Source organism: Euprymna scolopes, chromosome 15, assembly GCF_053919585.1.
Source record: "Euprymna scolopes isolate OS-2025 chromosome 15, ASM5391958v1, whole genome shotgun sequence".
Lineage (NCBI taxonomy): Eukaryota > Metazoa > Mollusca > Cephalopoda > Sepiida > Sepiolidae > Euprymna > Euprymna scolopes.
In genome coordinates, this window is record NC_136496.1 from 5,074,194 (window position 1) to 5,080,193 (window position 6,000).

A 6,000-nucleotide genomic window follows, 5' to 3' on the forward strand; every position below is an offset into this window, starting at 1 on the left:
TTTCTTTTCTTTCTTTCTGTTTTTTATTGTTATCTACTATTTAAAAAAAAATAAAAATAATAGTTACATTTTTTAAAAAAGAAATTGTTGAAAATGAAAACAAATTCTTTTAAAAGAATGAATCGAAAAACAAAAACGAAAGGAATCGATGAAAAGTTAGGTTGGAGAAAATCAGAATTTGAAAACATCCTCATATAAATAAGATTATAATGCTGCGTAGATGTAGACATATGTATACACAGAGAGAAAGAGAGATATGTGTTTTATATATATATATATATATATATATATATATATGCGTATCCAACCTGGTCTGATTTTGGCTTCTGGGGTCGACCTCTTTTCCTTTTTTCGCCAGTGTTGGCCGGTTGCTGCCCTTCTTCGACGTCTGCCATCTTTTTTGTGTCGTCGACGACGGCGAGGATCTCTTCTCCTCCTCCTCCTCTCTCTGTCTTTTCTCTCTCTCTCTCTCTCTCTCTCTCTCTCTCTCTCTCTCTCTCTTTATATATATATATCTTTCCCGTTTTCACGTTTCTGTACCTTTCTATTTCTCGTTTCTTCTTCTCTCTCTCTCTCTCTTCTATATTATTTTCTAATTTTTGGCACTCCCCTCCACTTCCCCCCTCTCTCTCTGTCTCTGTCTCTGTCTCTCTCTCTCTCTCTCTCTCTCTCTCTCTCTCTCGCACGTGCGTGTTTCGCCACGACCGCCATAAAGCAGGTCTGTCCAAGAATTCTCATTTATTTAGTGACGTCAGAGTTGTTGGTAGTAAGTCACGCGTAAGCAGGTAAACGAGACGCTTCGAAAAGAACGCTACATGTAGACATGAGTGTGGTAATTTCTCTCTGAAATTATTTATTCTTTGATCTAGTAATTGTTTGGTATATCAAAAAAAAAAAGCGATACTGCTGATTTTTTTTTTTTTTTTTTTTTGATATATCGGCATTGCTTGACTTTGTATGTGAATATGTAAAAAAAAATGTTTTCACAGTTAAAATAAAGAATTTTAATCTTTAAAACTTGAGACAACGGGATGTTTATTTACTTTTAACGCAAAAACAACATTAGTTCTTGATTTTCTTTTTTAATATTGAACAAAGTTCAGTTTTCAGTATAAAGCGCGCGCCTTAGTTTTCACTTTTTAAATGCAATTTTAATTTCCTGATGCTATTTTTTAAAGGAACTTTCAGTCATTATTGACAGCCTGTTCGAAAGATTTTGATTACCACATACATGACGTCATTGTGCTTGCCTTCGGGAGGGTCACGTTTTCAATCGTGTGTGTGTGTGGGGGAGGGGGGGGGCTAAAGCGTGACCGTCGCAAATAAATATGAAGCGTACGTAGTCACTGAAAAATGACGTCATGCACGAAGTACAAGCAAGTAAGAATTGTCCAGCGGTTAGATTATCTAGAATTTTATGCAAAAGGGAAAACTTGAAAATTGCATTGAAAAAGAGAAAAATAAGGAACATGTTTTATACTGAAAATGAATTTATTCAATACTAGCAAGTCATCCGGCGTTGCCCGGTCGTAAAATATGCATAAATATTATATTTTAATTCATACAGAAACTGAGACATGTGCATGCGAGTATTATGTTTTTTTCTAAACAGTTCACTTCTTGTAAATAAAAAAATACTTGAGCCGAGATTGAAACTAAAACCTTAAGACAGTGAGTCAAGTACAATAACCCATAGGCCAGTTTGACACGATCTTTAAAAAGTGTTTTCAAACTTACTTATCCTTAACATAAGTAATCTCTCATCTGAACGATTTATGCATGCGCATTTGTAAAATAGTTGACAAACAGATAAAAATCTGATGACCCCCCCCCATGTAAAATTTTTTCAATTTTGACCCCTTAGCAGCCCTTTTTTTTCCGGATGAAAACCGATTAAAATGTTTTCCATGTGTCTGAAGACTCTGTATACCAACTTTCAAAAATTCGTAGAGTATATAGGTTGAGAAGTTTTCTCACGCACACGTTCTCACTTCTATAGATATGCTAGCAGGCCGCCTGGCATTGCCAAGTCGTAAAATATGCTTAAATAGGATATTTTGATTAATGCAGACTTCATATTTATTATTATATTATATCGGACCCAGTATATAGTAAAAATTCAAAAAGTAAAAAAAAAAAAAAAAAAATTGTGCGCCACCACCGAGAATTGAAACCAAAACTTACGATTTACTTTTTCCTTTAACGTTAGTGCCTGAGCTATGAAGACATGTTTACTGCAAGGTTAAAAATTAAAACATGAACCAATAGCTATTACATTACGTATGCATATTCTTAAAGCTGTCGTTCGACTTTCACCTGACAATTCCATTTTTTTTTATTTTCACACTTTTGCACCAATTTTCCCAGGCTAAAACCCAAATATAAAGTTTAGTATGGGTTCGAATACCCTATATATTAAGTTTCATGTCTGTAGTCCAAAAACTGACAGGGGAGTTTGGTAGGCAAAATTTTTTAAACAACTATATATATACGCATATGTAAATACAAGCAGAAAGAGCTTTGTGTTTACTATAAACTTTTTACACAAATATAAATCATGTAGAATATCTGCTTTTTTTTTTAATTTATTTTTCTTCCTTTGAAGTTTGTAATGCTGGGTATGGGGCAGCCAAACCAGCTGCCAACATTGCCCCGCTTTTTTTATTGAAACCAACCGAGAGCTCTTTTTAGTATCCTCGTTGTTCCCTTAAGTGCAATTGTCTGGATCTCTTTTGTACTTGGTCCACCAGGAATATTAGTTAGGTAGGACTTCAGGTTCTTCTTCATAAGCCCTGTGGCACCTATGATAACTGGTATGATTGATATCTCCTTAAGATTCCAGTTTCTTTTCATATCATACATGAGACCTTGGTATTTGGTCTGTTTCTCTCTTTCAGCTCTGTTAAGACCGCCATCATTAGGAACACTCACTTCAAATAATTACACTTAATAGCTAAAGATGATCATCTCATAAGAAAACTAAACAACAAAAAAACACTAAAACGAACTAATTAAAATGAATGTTTGAAGAATATGCAAGTTAGCTAGATTTTTTGCGGATGAATGCAATTGCACAACCCATATATATAAAAAAAAAGTTGTATTCTTTTTAAATAAACAGAAAAAAGGTGCGTCTTTTTTTTTCTTGGCCTTCAGGCCAAAATCTTTTTTCTGTTATCAAAGTGTAGTATCTGTTCCGGCAGATAAGTTATATGTGGGGGCAACCTCACATATCAGACCGTTGCTCTTGAGCAATCAGTTTTGGTCAATGTAGGGGAAACCCTTCATACCAATTGTCACTATCCAGTTTCCATCTTGGGGGAACTGGTCCCCCTCTCCTCACTCTCCACATTAAAAAACGGCCTTGTGTCTAATTTGCTCAGTGAGGAAGCAAATAAATAACTAAATAGAAAAAAGGGTTTTTAATATGAATAGCAATACAATATATATATATATATATATATATATATATATATATATAAAATTACAATTAAATTTACCAAAATGTTCCAAGATGGTAAAACTAAAGTATATTATAAATATTAAAGAATTAATATTCATAAAGTAATCTCAACCAGATGTAAAAGCTCAATAAAACCAAATAGGAGATAGAGCTTATAATAATGTGAATTATTCCATGGATTTCGGCCTTTTTGGATTATTTTGGCCCATCTTCCAATTACGTGATTTCCTTGGATTTTACTTGTGCGAATGGAAATTTAATTAACTTTCTTGGATTTACATTTGTGGATTTTACCGTCATTGGATACTTTACCTTTCACCAGACTATCCATTCACGTGTAATCACCTTTTTCTTCACCATATTCCCTCTGCTTCACTTTTTGTTATCAAGTAAGATCTTTGACTTACTTGCAGTTTCATTAAATACTTTTGTAAGCAAAATCCGATCCCGCATTTTGCTAATTCTTACCCTCTGATGAGACGGAAAGTATTTCTTCGAAACTCTGCGGATTAAGGATTATCCACTTATCAAGTGTTTCCTTTTCAGATTAAATATGTTTTTAACTCTTTTTCAAAGTATTTTTTAACATGTTTTATTAACTGTTTGGTCTTATATATATATATATATATATATACGAAAATGATGTGCTTTTGAAGGAAACATTCTTGTTTTTTTTTCAAAAGACTTTTTGTATTCCTACACGTCAACACACAGGAAATAAATACAGAAAAGATATAAACATTCATATATTTTTTGTATTGATTTTTTATTCATACATATTTAAATATATATATATATATATGAGAATTCAAAAGATTAGACAATTAAAGGCGCGTTTCTCCTTTTTATTTACTGTTTAATTTTTAATTTTTCATTTATATGTGTATATGTACTGTGTGCATGTGTGTACTTATATGTGTATATATTTAAAACTGACGTGGCACCTTCTCATTGACTATACCTCCTTCTCCTCCTCCTCCTCCTCCTCCTCCTCCTCCTCCTTTTCCTTCCTTCCTTTTCCATTCCCCTTTTCCCCCGTGTATGCTCATACACTGATGAAGACTGAAGGATCATTCGAAAATGATGTACCTGTAAAAAAAGTTTTTAATTTTTTTTCATAATATTATTTTGTATTCCTGCACGTCACCAATTGAAAACGAATAAAGAAAAGTTATAAGCTTTTATACTTTTCGCATTCTTTTTTATACATTTCCATTAAAAATTTAGAATTCAAAAATAAAAGATGTTTAAAGTAAATAAACATTTCGTTGTTTCATGGACTTTAATGACTAAAATTCGTTCATTATTTAACAAACTGCATTGAAAAAAGAGAAACTGAACTTTATTCAATATAAATTTTAAAAATGAATTGGAGCAGAAAATATCTATATTTGGCAATAAGTCGTCTATCACCTAACTGTGGCCGTTGTACTTTATTCTGCGATGTCAACAGATCATGATACTTTAGTGAAACGGCCTCCTATTAACGGTGGTTGTGCCTTGAGGCGGAGATGGATGAAGAAAAAGTGTCTTCCGCCCTCTCCACTGTCCTCTCTCTCCTCCCTCCATGCCTTTTTTCTCTCAACTCTCGCGTGCCTTCTCTCTTCTCCCCCCCCCCCTGTCTTCTGTGTTACCATCTCGCTACTCTTTCCCCTTTTCCTCCTCCTACGTTACTTTCTGTCCCACCCCTCCTTGTTTCTCATGCGCGTGTGGGTTTCAATCTGGTGGCGCAGGGGGAATAGAAAGCCGACGCTGATCCTCCTTTACTTCGTCTTAGCTTTTTGCTCCCATACACCTCCACACGCGCCTCTCTACTAACACGGGTCACAACCCCCCCCTCTTTCTCTCTCTCTCTCTCTCTCTCTCTCTCTCTCTATATATATATATATATATATATATATATATATACACACACACACACACACACACCTCAACCCCATCGCAGACTTTGTTGTTTTTCTTTTTTTCTTCCTTCCCCTACCCTTTCACAAAGTCCTACAATACTCTCACTTGCCTTAGTTGTAAGTGACAATACATCTCTTTACAGCCCCCCACCCACCAACGTGTTTATGGGCCTGGGGATAGAAGAACTACCGTTTTCGATTCTCAGTATCCTCCCCCACATACACACACTATATATATTTACCTAAATTTTGAATGGCACTCAGACATAACTCTTTTTTTTTCTTTTTGTTGTCTAGGAACAAAGTGTAATATTTAAAATTTGGTGCTTGTCCAGAATCGCCCTTATATTTAAAAAAACAAAAAACAAACAAAAATAAAGAAAAATCTGTGCGATACACACACACACACACACACATGTGCATATATAGTAAAACTGCAGGTTAGTGGCTTGAACATAATTCGCTGAAAAATTGTGTAAAGGTAATAGATGTTTTTTTACAAGGTAATCACTACGTATCAAGACACGAAGGCAACTCGAGGATTAGGGTTAATGAATGTATGGTGATAGTTTAATAATCATTAATGGTGTAAATTGGGTAGAATTTGGATTATTTAAGGGGACAGCTCAACAA

At 34.4% G+C, this 6,000-nt stretch overlaps 1 long non-coding RNA gene across 1 annotated transcript in view; it reads right to left on the bottom strand.

Annotated features, from left to right (window-relative positions):
- The window catches only part of LOC145293704 (uncharacterized), a 90,994-nt gene extending 90,432 nt beyond the window's left edge, over positions 1–562 (bottom strand). Inside the window, exon 1 of the long non-coding RNA XR_013869751.1 lies at positions 309–562. This is a non-coding gene — a long non-coding RNA (uncharacterized LOC145293704). The remainder of the gene's footprint in view (positions 1–308) is intronic.
- Positions 563–6,000: the final 5,438 nt, after the last annotated feature.